The 13,297-nt window shown below is 37.0% G+C and overlaps 1 long non-coding RNA gene across 1 annotated transcript in view; it reads left to right on the top strand.

Annotated features, from left to right (window-relative positions):
• The first annotated feature begins 1,030 nt into the window (after nt 1–1,030).
• Nucleotides 1,031–13,297, top strand: part of LOC117803990 — a 21,806-nt gene continuing 9,539 nt past the window's right edge. The window contains exon 1 of the long non-coding RNA XR_004628131.1: nt 1,031–1,771. This is a non-coding gene — a long non-coding RNA (uncharacterized LOC117803990). The remainder of the gene's footprint in view (nt 1,772–13,297) is intronic.

Here is a 13,297-nt window from a genome sequence, read left to right as displayed (position 1 = left end):
AGCAGAGGGAGTGGGAGAGGAAGAAGCAGGCTCACAGCAGAGGAGCCTGATGTGGGGCTCGATCCCACAACGCCGGGATCACGCCCTGAGCCGAAGGCAGACGCTTAACCGCTGTGCCACCCAGGCGCCCCTGGTGCTTTTTAAAATAGAGATTCCCTTTGTGCTAATCCCCCTAAATCAGAATCACTGTGAAGCGTGAAACATGGAAACCTATATTTTTAACAAGTTCCTCAGTTAATTCTCATATAAACTTAATATTTGGCCTGGTAGCTGATAGCAATGAGTTGATTATTTTTGTGTGTCTAGTAGTAATTTGTAGTTAGAGAAGACAAACTGCTTTTTAAAAAATAATTAATTGAGGTATAATTGACATATAATGTTATATTAATTTCATCTGTAACATAATGGTTAAATACTTGTATATTGAGAGATGGTCATCACAAGTCTAGTTAACATCTGTCACCGTACATAGTTACAATATTTTTCTTTTGTGATAAGAACTCTTAAGATTTACTCTGTTAGCAACTTCCAATTATGTGGTAGAGTAGTATTAGGTATAGTCATCATGCTGTACATTACATCCCCAGGGCTTATTTATTTTATAACTGGAAGTTTGTACCTTTTGACCCCTTTACTCACTTTGTCCACCCTCTGTCATCCCCCACCTTCTGACTTAATTTCACCTAGCATAATGTCCTCATGATCCATCCATGTTATTGCAAAATTCCCTTCTTTTTTTTTTTTTAAAGATTTTATTTATTTATTTGACAGAGATAGAGACAGCCAGAGAGAGAGGGAACACAAGCAGAGGGAGTGGGAGAGGAAGAAGCAGGCTCACAGCAGAGGAGCCTGATGTGGGGCTCGATCCCATAACGCCGGGACCACGCCCTGAGCCGAAGGCAGACACCCGATCACTGTGCCACCCAGGCGCCCCAAAATTCCCTTCTTTTTTATGGCTGAATAATATTCCATTGTTGACCACAGTTGACTCTAGAACAACACAGGTTTGAACTACATGGGTGTACTATATGCAGATTTTTTACCATAAATACAGTACTGTAATGTATTTTTTCTTCCTTACGAATTCCTTAATAGCTTCTTTTCTCTAGCTTATTTTATTGTAATAATATTTATTGTGTTAATTGACTATGTTATTTGTAAGACTTGTGGTCCACAGTAGGCTAAATTTGGGGGGATTCGAAAGTGATATGTGGATTTTCAACTTCATGGGAGGGTCACCACCCTTAACCCCTGCATTGTTCAAGAGTCATCTGTATACATTTTCTTTATTCATTCATCCATCAATGGACACTTAGGTTGTTTCAGAAAGGACAAACTTCTTGAAGAGATCTTGTTAATAAAGAAAACTAAGTATGAAAACTTACTGCAGTAGGAGAGTGTACTGCCTTGATGTGCTTAGCTGTGCCTCAGAACCAGAAAATTAGAGATTAGAGGTTTGGGATCTGTGTTCAAATGGTTTAAGGCATATCTGTCAAGAGAGGAAACTGATCAGATTTGACTAAATTAATGAAATGGTTTAGGATTCGTGGACACAGCAAGCAAGGACCTTAAAGAGTCTTGATAAACTGTTGTTTGATAAATGAGCTGTATGCCCAGGTAAGCAAATTATTGTCTCCCTCCTATTGGAATTTCTTTATGCAAACAAAAATTAGGGACTGTTTCTGTTTGGTTTTTTGTTTGCTTTGTTTACAATCTTATCTTTCCTAGGCAAAGATTTCCTGGAATAAACAACTAAATCATATTGATACAGGTGAGCTAAAGTCTTACCTAAGTCATATTGACACTAATGGTTTCAGGTCTGTTTCTCTCTCCCTATTCAAAGATTGTAAGTCAATATTATAAATATAGCATATTGATGATGTCTTTTAGTGACTTCTTATGGTTCTACTGAAAATTTCAAACATTTCTTCTGAAGCTTCTTGACCCCTATATCACACTTGGTTCCTACTTGGTAAGTGCTCTACCATAATCCACATCACAATGTATTGTGATTATCTTTCACTCTCTTCCACACTAGACCGTCGCCCTGTGTGTTAGTTTAGTATAATACCCGTTACATAATAGTACATTAAAGATTTGTTTTACTAAGTAGAGTGTGGATCCAATCCAGGAAATGAGTGGAAAATAGGAGATCTGTGAGAAGTCAGGGAAATTCCTTTGATTCTCCAATGTACATCCACACAGAGATAAAGGTGAAAGTTGTAAAACCTGACTACATTGGTTCTTTAAAGTGTATCTGCATAAAAGTTTTTTGAGAAGCAAATTATGGTACATCATGTTTTTGTTTTGTTTTGCTTTTCTTAAAGTAATGAATAGCATGGAGATTTTCTGGGCTAGCATTTGAAATTTATTTTTTTCTTCTATCATTCTTTTCTGTGTATCTATGGTATACATGAGTGATACCTATACTCTTCAGAAAATAAAGTAGGAAAGACCTAACTTCAACACAATAAATCCTCACCTCTTGTTTCATTTGCTTCCTTTTATAGAAGCTAAAAATATATTTAATTTTTGTATCCCAGGTCCACTACTGCCTAATGAAGATTTGTGGTGCATATATCTTAAAACTTTTACTCTCTTTATTTAGCTGAGATGCTTCTACTTCTATCTTGCTCCCCATGCTGTAATTTTTACTAACATTTTCTTCTCCAAATCTCTTAAAATATAACCCTGAGAAACAACATGTCACCACTTCTTCTGTTTCGATTCTACTCTAGTGTAGAATCTTGTTTAAATATCCATTTACATCCATCAAGTTGAATTTAATGAGGCAGGATGTCTGAGAGAAGGAGAAAACAAAAGCAAGCAAGCAAACCCATACACTATATTTATAATAGGAGAGAATACTATATTTCCCAGTTCACTGAGGAGGAAAAAATTGAGCCTGGTTATACAAGCAGTACTGCAGAGTGTGCTGGTACTAGCTTAGAAGTAGACAGTGGTACTACAACCTCACTCAGTGATGGTATGGAACACAGTAAGGAAAGGAACTCTTTACAGTGAGAAGAATTTAAGCAGTGTTTCTTGTCTGCTTTGCACAGAAGGTGAGATTTCTAGGTCTACACCATCTTACGATTCATAGTTGGTGAAGGACATGGAAGTAGTAAGCTAGGAAGATGAATGATAAATTTTGGGAGCTAAATGTATAGTTGGACTTCTCAAAATTGTCTCAGATTTTAAGAATAATTGTTTTCCACATAAATACTGAACAAAGGCAGTATTGTGAAGGAGATGCTAAATAATCAGATGGTCAAGTTGATTCTGAAGATGTTGGCAGATTTTTTTTGATATCCCAGTCCTTGTTCAACCAACTTATGAACAAAGTGGCTGTCCTGGAAAGATTGGGGCTATACATGGACTCCATAAGTATAGCCATCCTTTCATCAAGGTTACTATGATTACTGCCGCTGCTAAGAGCCCAGTCTGTAAGCAGGAGGGACCAACCCTTAGATGTCATGCCCTAAGGTAAGCAAATAGTTGGTTAGTGCCAGGTTGATGATATTAAATCTCTTTTCTCATGAAGAGGCAGCTATTTTTCCTCAGAGAATAGGCAATGTGAATCTAGATTTAGATTTGCCTTCCCTATATGCTGTGCTTCTGTGTGCAATGCTAAACACCCTATTTACCATCATGCTTTTCCTCAAAATGTTGCATTTAAGGAGCTTATTTTATAGTGTAAGAAATAAGGTAGAGGAGGAATTCCACTTCCAGTAATGGCAAACTATGTAGTTAACAGCAAAATTTCCATGGACAGCTAGATAATCTGAAAACAATCTTTTTAAAATATAAAAATCTAGAAAGGCAAGACCAGCATTAGGGCCATTTCTGACCTGGAGTTGTTGGCTGATTCTAGAAGAAGCACTTAAGGGGTTAAACAGTGTTTTTACTACCTCTGGGAGGAAAGGAAGATAAAAGTTGAACGCTAGTGCCTGCCAAGTCACGAGAGAGAGCTTGGGTTCCCATGCTTGGGTTCCAGGCACCAAAAAGCTCCACCAGAGAAGTAAAAGTGAATTGAAGGTACACTCACCTCCCCTACACACATACACAGGGACTTCAGGGAAACTTCAAATCATCCTAGTTCCTAAAATTAGATTAAAGTAATCCTTTAGGTGCCCAATGATAAACAAATGAATACTCCATGGTGGAAAAAAGCTTGATCATTGTAAGCCTCAAATTCTACAATTTTTCAAATTAAGTTTCCAGCAGAGAAGAAAAAATAACCAGACACTTTTGCAACACAGCACCGCTCAATGATAACAGCTGTGACATGGATAAAATTATTTAAAACCAGTGTTTGAAGCTATGAAAGAACTTTAAGACAAACAAGACTCTAAGAGCCAAAATCCCAGAGAGGATGTGCAGAAAATAATTAACACAGCAGGCCTGAGACACTATTCTTAGAAAGCCCTGCTTGTAAGGGTGGACTTCCGCTGGCATCTGGGAACTTGGATTATGAGAATGTTCCTACCATTCCTTAACTATTTAGACAAACAGTATAGCTTATGCTGAACACCTACTTCCCTTCTGGGAGTCTGTAATTATGATATGTGCTAGGCAGAAGGTGCCTATGACCAGCTTCCAATACAAACCTTGGGCAATAAATCTAATGAGTGTCCATAGCAGACAACATTTCACATATGTTGTCATAATTCAGTAGTACTGGAGAAATTAACCACATCCTGTGTGATTCCATAGGGAAAGGATTCTTAGAAGCTTATGCCTGGTTTCCTCTGGATTTCATACTATGCACTTTTTCCCTTTGCTGATTTTGCTTTGTATTGCTTTGCTATAATAAACCATAGCCATGAGTATGACTGTATGCTGAACCCTGTGAGTCCTTCTTCTGAGTCATTGAACTTGTGAGTTGTCCTGCAGATTTGCAACACAGTAATCAGAGAGCTGAGCAAACATTCTGCAGCTACTTCTTCCTTTATGGGATTGCAGTTTTTGAGACAAATCTGAGTAGAAGGCCCAAGAAGAAAGTTATTGCTAAAAATCAGAGAAGCAAACAAACTATGGCAACCACGCAAGACCAGAGAGACAAAAAGATTAGGGTCACTTAGCCAACCAGCATTTGGAAGACCTAAGATCCCAATAAAGCAGGAAGGTTCGCAGAAATGAGTCTGACACTCTGCTGATTTTCCCCTTGAGTATTTCTGAATTCTTGGATTGTTCAGAGCAGGATTTTTTAAAACAAACAAAAAGGCAGAAATCTGAAAGTCAAAGCAAAGATTTTTTTTTTTAATGTATATTGCATTGTGGTAGTGAAGAAGCAAAAACTGGATTTCAGGACCTATCAAGAGAAGCCCTAAAACATACCCCGGAATCTCATTTAAGAACTCTGAGAGTTACACCATAAGAACAGGAGAGAATCTGAGTAAATTAAACCTTATAAAATTGCAACCTAGTTTCACATCCACTGAATTATAGATTGGATTGATGCGATCTGCCTACATTGTCTTCCTAGCAGGGAATAGGGTGATCCCTTTCTGTAGGAAGATAACATCCAGAGACTGTACAGTGTATCATATACAATACCTAGTATTAAGTAAAAATTACAAAGAATGCCAAAGAGCAGAACCATGAGGAAAAACAGGCAATAAAACTGGATCCACAGAAGATCTGGTTATTAGGGTTATCAGAGATGGACTTAAAAATAGCTTTGGTTAATGAGTCAGGATGGAGAATTTCATGAGAGCCAGAATCTGTTTTTTAAAAAATCAATTTGAAATTCTACAACTGAAAAGTGCAAAGTCTAAAATTAAGAGCTCAATATATATGCTTAAGCAGATTGGAGAATGTATTAAACAACCCATTCTAAACAAAAGAGGGAGATTGTTAGGCTTGATTTAAAAAAAAAAACCAAACTATATGGTGACTACAGAAGATAGGCTTTATATTCAAAGACACAAAAAGTTTCAAAATAAAATGATCCAAAAAGATATACCATGCAAATAGAAACCATAAGGAAGCCAGAATGGTTTTACTAATATCAAACCATTAGACGTTAAAACAACAACAACAAAATGTTATGAGATAAAGAAGTCATTTTATAATGATGAAAGTGTCAATCCATCATGAAGCTGTAACAATTATAAACATATGCACTAACAACAAAACCCCAAAATACATGAAATAAAAACTGGCAGAACTGAAAGGAGAAATAGACAATTCAATAATAGTTGGTGCCTTCAATACCCCACTTTCTTATTTATTTATTTATTTATTTATTTATTTATTTATTTATTTATTTAAATTCAATATAATTAACATACTGTGTTATATTAGTTTTGGGTGTATTCGATAGCCCACTTTCAATAATGGATATAATGAAGATCAAGAAGAAGATCAAGAAGAATTTGCCCCAGTAATTCAGTGTCAGTATATTAATTTCCTAGAGCTGCTGTAACAAATTACCAAAAATTCTGTAGCTTTAAACAACAGAAATTTGACTTCCAGAGGACCCTAAGCTACCTTGTCTCACAGATGCAACTAGATAACAATCACATCAGTATAAATAACCCAGAAAATGCCCTGAAGACTGGCAGAACAAATTCCACAATTAAATATAGAGAAGAGGCCCCATTGAAGAGGGTATGAGGCATAGAGATGTGGTAGGGAGTTAAATGGCCAAGGCTGCTGAGAGGGGAGAGAAAGAGATGGGGAGCTCACATGGGCAAGATGAATCCCCATAACACTTGGCTTTGAAAACGAGGGGGGCCAAATTTTGTTGAGCTTTTACAACCAGCAGAACTTAAAGCCTGGAACTTTAAAAATCAGTGAGTTCTGTTCTAGGAGTGCCTGGAAGGTGATAGGATACAGTCCCTGCCCTTAAAGAGACAGCACAACAGTCTGTGGAGAATGAGAATAGAAGCAGCAGTTTGAAAAAATGCCTGGGCCGTGTGAAAAGGAGTTAGTTACTCATCAGAGTGTGTCCCAGAGGGACAGAGATCTCTGGGAGAATCCTCCAAGAACAGAGGACCTGGCAGGCACCATTTCCCTTCCCAACCCCCAACATAAACACGTAGCTGCCTGTGGGAACCAGTGCAGTCAGTACAGGCATTCATTACCTACCTTGTTGACACTATGTCCTGCCCCTTCTACAGGTTCCCTCCCCAAGAAGACCAGCATAAGCACAAACCTTCCCAACACTCCACATTCTGACTGGGCACTTTACAGAGTTTGGTCCCAGTGGTAGCTGCTGGTCACCTCCTGTGGAAGACTGGCTCCCACATTGCTAAAACTGATCACCCTGCATGCACGTGCATGGCATATCAGTCCCAGCTAGTCCCAGTCTAGGTGGAGGCTGCTTGTCAACCTTGGAAGAGGACCAAAATGCACCTTGTTAAAACTGTGTGACTTGTCCACTACTTTTAAGAGCAGGAGACATAGTTGTCTTTCCTAATACACAGAAATAGATACAGAGAGTTTGATAAAATAAGGAGACAGAGGAATAAGTCCTAAATGAAATATCAGGACAAAACCACAGCAAGAGACCTAACAGAAATAGAGATCAGTAATAATGTGATAGAAAATTTAAAGTAATAATCTTAGAGATACTCACTGGGTTTGAGAAAAGAGTGGAGGACATCAGTGAGACCCTTAACAAAGAGATAAAAAAGAACCAATCAGAGATGAAGAGCACAAAAATTGAGATTAAAAATACATGAGATGGAATGAATAGTAGACTTGAAGAAGCAGAACGAATCAGTGATCTGAGGAACAGAGTAATGGAAAGTAATCAAGCTGAACAGGGGAGAGTAAAAAATTATGCAAAATGAGAATAGAGTTAAGGGAACTCAGTGACTCCATCAAGTGTAATAACATCCACATTATAGGGATCCCAGAAGAAGAAAAGAGAGAAAAGGGGGCATACATTTTATTTGAAGAAATAATAGCTGAAAACTTCACAAATCTGGGGAAGGAAACAGAAATTCAGATCCAGGAGGCATAGAGATCCTGCAACAAAATCAACCTGAGGAGCTCCACACTGAGACACATAGTAATTTAAATGGCCAAAGTAGGGATGAAGAGAGACTTTTAGAAGCAAAAGAAAAGAAGGCAGTTATGTACAAGGGGAACCCCATAAGGCTATCAGTGGATTTTTCAGCAGAAACTTTGCAGGCTGAAGGGAATGAAATGATACATTCAAAGTGCTGAAAGAAAAAAGTCTGCAACCAAGAATATTCTATCCAGCAAGGCTATCATTCAGAATAGAAGAGATAAAGAGTTTCCCAGATAAACAAAATGTAAAGGAGTTCATGACCACTAAACCAGTCCCACAAAAAAATGTTAAAGGGACTCTTTGAGTGGAAAGGAAAGACCATAAGTAAAAGTAAGAAAAGTAGAAAGCACAAAATCAGTAAGAATAAGTAAAAAATCAGTCAGGGGACTCATAAAATAAAAAGATGTAAAACGTGACACACTAAACCTAAAACATGGGGAGGAAAGGAGTAAAGAATGGGTTCCAACTTAAGCGATGATCAACTTATTATAGACTTCTATGTGCATAAGATGTTATACGCAAACCTAAATGTAACCACAAGTCAAAAACTCGTAATAGATATGCAAAAAGTAAAGAGAAAGGAATCCAAGTATATCACTAAAGAAAGTCAACTTATGGTGAGAGAATAGAACAAGGGAAGAAAGAAATAGAGAAGACCCACAAAAACACGAATAACAAAAATGTCAATAAATACACACCTATCAATAATTGCTTTGAATATAAATGGACTAAATGCTCCAATCAAAAGACATAGGGTGATGGAATGGATTCAGAAACAAGACTAATCTATATGTTGTCTACAAGAGACTCATTTCAGACCTAAAGACACATGCAGATTGAAAGTAGAGGAATGGAGAAATATTTATCATGCAAATGGATGTGAAAAGAACACCAGGGTAGCAATACTTCTATCAGACAAAGTAGACTTTAAAACAAAGACTGCAGCAAGAGACAAGGACACTATGTAACAACAAAGGGGACAAAGAAACAAAAAGGTATAACAATTATAAATATTTATGTACTGAACACAAAAGCACCCAAATACATAAAACACTTTATAAAAACCATAAAGGAAATAATCAATAGTAATACAATAATAGTAGGGGCCTTTAACACCCCACTTACACCAAATGGACAGATCATCTAAACAGAAAATCAACAAGGAAACAGTGACTTTGAATAACACACTGGACCAGATAGATTCAACAAATATATTCAGAATATTCCATCCTAAAACAGAAGAATAAACATTATTTTCAAGTGCACATGAAACATTCTCCAGAACAGATCACATATTAGGCCATAAAACTGGTCTCAACAAATTCCAAAAGATTTAAATCAAACCATGCATTTTTTCTGACCACAATGCTATGAACTCAAAATCTACCACAAGAAAAAACCTGGAAAGAGTAAAAACACATAAAGGTTAAATAACATGCTACTAAACAATCAACGGATCAACCAAGAAATCAAAGAAGAAGTTAAAAAATACATGGAGACAAATGAAAATGAAAACACGAGTGTCCCAAATCTTTGGGATGCTGTAAAAGCAGTTTTAACAGGGAGGTTTACAGCAATATAAGCCTACCTCAAGAAGCAAGAAAAATCTCAAAGGAGCTATAAAAAGAACAACAAACAACAAACAACAAACAAAACCCAACACCAGCAGGAGGAAGGAAATAAAGATTAGAGCAGAAATAAATGATACAGAACCTAAAAAAAAATAATAGAACAGATCAATGAAACCAGGCACTTGTTCTTTGAAAAGATCAACAAAATTGATAAACTTCTAGCCAGACTCATAAAAGAGAGAGAGAGGACTCAAATAAACAAAATGACAAATGAAAAAGGAAAAAGAGCAATCAACACCACAGAAATACAAAGGATTGTAAGAGAATATTATGAAAAATTATATGTCAATAAATTGGGGGAAAAACTAAGGGCTTTTCTCCTAAGGTCAGGAACAAGACAAGGAAGTCCACTCTCACCACTTTTATTCAACATAATACTGGAAGTCCTGCCATGGGAATCAGACAACAAAAAGAAAAGTCATCCAAAGTGGTAAGGAAGAAGGAAAACTTTCACTATTTGCAGATGACGTGATTCTGTATATAGAAAAACCCAAAAACTCCACCAAAGAACTACTAGAACTGGCAAGTAAGTAAAGTTGCTGGATACAAAATCAACGTACAGAAATCTGTTGCATTTCTATACACTAATAATGGAATAGCAGAAAGAGAATTTAAGGAAACAATCCCATTTACAATTGCACCAAAAACAATAATGTATCAAGGAATAAACTTAACCAAAGAGGTGAAAGACCTATACCCTGAAAACTATAAAACACTGATGAAAGAAATTGAACACAAAGAAATGGAAAGATATTCCATGTTCATAGATCAGAAGAACAAATACTGTTTAAATGTCCATACTACCCCAAGCAATCTACAGATTTATGCAATCCCTATCATAATACCAACAGCATTTTCCACAGAACTAGAACAAATATTCCAAAAACTTGTAAGGAACTACAAAAGACCCTGAATAGCCAAAGTGATCTTAAAAAAGAAAAGCAAAGTTGGAGGTTATCACAGTTCCATGCTTCAAGTAATATTACAAAGCCATAGTAATCAAAACAGTATGGTAGTGGCACAAAAATAGACATATAGATGAATGGAATAGAATAGAAGGCCCAGAAATAAACCCATGTTTATATAGTCAATCAATCTTGAACAAAGGAGACAAGAATTGTATGTCGAATTGTATCTCTGCATTTATCCTACTTTGAGTTTATTGAGTTTCTTGGATATGTAGGTTAATGCTTTTTCAACGTATTTAGTACATTTTTAGCCATTATTTCTTTAAATTTTTTTTCTGCTTTCACTTTTTTCTCTCTTTCTGGTACTCTCATTACTTGGAAGTGTATTTAAAGGTTTTTCACTCTATTTTGCTATTCTTCTGATTGTACGATCTCTATCAATCTATCTTCAAGTGTACTGATTCTTTTTTTTTTTTTTTTGCCAATTCAAATCTGTCATTGAGTTTCTCTAATGACTTTTCATTTCAGTTATTCTACTTTTCAATTCCAGAATTTCCATTTTTTTAATAAGTTCTCTTTATTGATAGTCCATTTTTGATGGAGCATTGTAATCAGAAATTCCTTTACTTCTTTACCTTGAATTCTCTGAACGTATTTCTAAGGGATACTTTGAAATCTTTGTTAATCTAACACCTGGTCTCTCTCACAGGCAGTTTCTTTTGTTTCTCTGTGTGGCCCATACTTTCCTGTTTCTTTACATGTCTCAATATTTTTTTTTGAAAACTGGACATTTTAGGTAATATTTTGTGGCTGTGGATACTGATTTCCCTCCCCTCACTCCGGGGCTTATTTTTGTTGTTATTTATTGGTGGTGTTGGTGGTGGTGTGTGTGTATGTGTGTATGAGACTTGGCTAGATTATTTTAGTAAGGTCTGTTTTCTCTCACTGTGTGGTATCAGTCTTTGGAGGGCACTGCTTTTGGCATGCACACAGTCCCTCTGGATGGGGCCTGAAGCCTCCACTATTAATCACATAGTTAGATTATCCAGGGTGCTCCAAGGCTTGTGGGTAAACAAAGACACTCTTATTAGGGCATTTCAGAAGCTTAGAGATCACCTCCAAGGAGCTCAGGACAAAGGCCAGACCTCTCTTTGGGCAAGGTCAATTCTTTACTACCCTATGCGTGAAGATTCCACGCTGGTGGGAGTGCAGGGTATATTAGACAGTGGAAGGCGGCTAGTGGCAGGTTAGAGAATTACTGTTATGGTGACAAATGGAGAGGGGGTAAATGCCATTAACATAAGACATAGATCAAAGACATGCATGGAATTAACCAGCATATTTAGAGAATGTGCTTTTTATCATTACTCCCGTCAACATAGTACCAGGAAGACCACAATAGAGATATAATAAAACCAAAATCATAAGCAAAAGAAAAGCTAAGTTATGTCTGTGTGCTGGAACATTAGGTTATATGTTTTACAACAATGCCGTACCAGAATATCTAACCAAGGAAAACTACTTAAATTGAGCATAAAGAGAATTCACAGCAAAAATTTACAGCAATGGGCATTAAAGCTTTTGTTATCTAATAAAATCTAACCAAATCCTCCAAAAGAAATTTGTCAAATGGACCTTCGTGCTACTCCACTATACACTAATATGCCTTACTCATTTCCCCATTTTTCATCTTAAGCTATTTCTAAGTTTTAAATTATTAAAAACAAAGTTTTAGACTCAAAATTGGGGGCAAGAAAGATATTAAAGCTCATTTAAGTCCAATTTTTGTTTTAAAAGTAGCACTCAGAATGGGAGAGTATATTTGCAAATGATGCTACAGATAAAAGACTGGTATCCAAGATCTACAAAGAACTTCTCAAACTCAATACGCGAGAAAACAAATAAACAAATCATAAAATGGGCAGAAGATATGAACAGACACTTTTCCAATGAAGACATACAAATGGCTAACAGACACATGAAAAAATGTTCAAAATCATTAGCCATCAGGGAAATTCAAATCAAAACCACACTGAGATACCACCTTACGCCAGTTAGAATGGCAAAGATAGACAAGGCAAGAAACAACAATTGTTGGAGAGGATATGGAGAAAGGGGACCCCTCCTACATTGTTGGTGGGAATGCAGGTTGGTGCAGCCACCCTGGAAAACAGTGTGGAGGTCCCTTAAAAAGTTAAAAATTGAACTACCCTATGACCCAGCCATTGCACTACTGGGTGTTTACCCCAAAGATACAGACGTAGTAAAGAGAAGGGCCATATGCACCCCAATGTTCATAGCTGCATTGTCCACAATAGCCAAATCATGGAAGGAGCCGAGATGCCCTTCAACAGATGACTGGATTAAGAAGCTGTGGTCCATATATACAATGGAATATTACTCAGCTATCAGAAAGAACGAATTCTCAACATTTGCTGCAACATGGACGGCACTGGAGGAGATAATGCTAAGTGAAATAAGTCAAGCAGAGAAAGACAATTATCATATGATTTCTCTCATCTATGGAACATAAGAACTAGGATGATCGGTAGGGGAAGAAAGGGATAAAGAAAAGGGGNGGGGGGGTAATCAGAAGGGGGAGTGAAGCATGGGAGACTATGGACTCTGAGAAAAAACTGAAGGCTTCAGAGGGAAGGGGGGTGGGAGAATGGGATAGACTGGTGATGGGTAGTAAGGAGGGCACGTATTGCATGGTGCACTGGGTGTTATAC

The sequence above is a fragment of the Ailuropoda melanoleuca genome, chromosome 1 (assembly GCF_002007445.2).
Source record: "Ailuropoda melanoleuca isolate Jingjing chromosome 1, ASM200744v2, whole genome shotgun sequence".
Taxonomy (NCBI): Eukaryota; Metazoa; Chordata; class Mammalia; order Carnivora; family Ursidae; genus Ailuropoda; species Ailuropoda melanoleuca.
The sequence above is the reverse complement of the archived record's forward strand: the minus strand, read 5'-3'. Positions and strand labels throughout refer to the sequence as shown.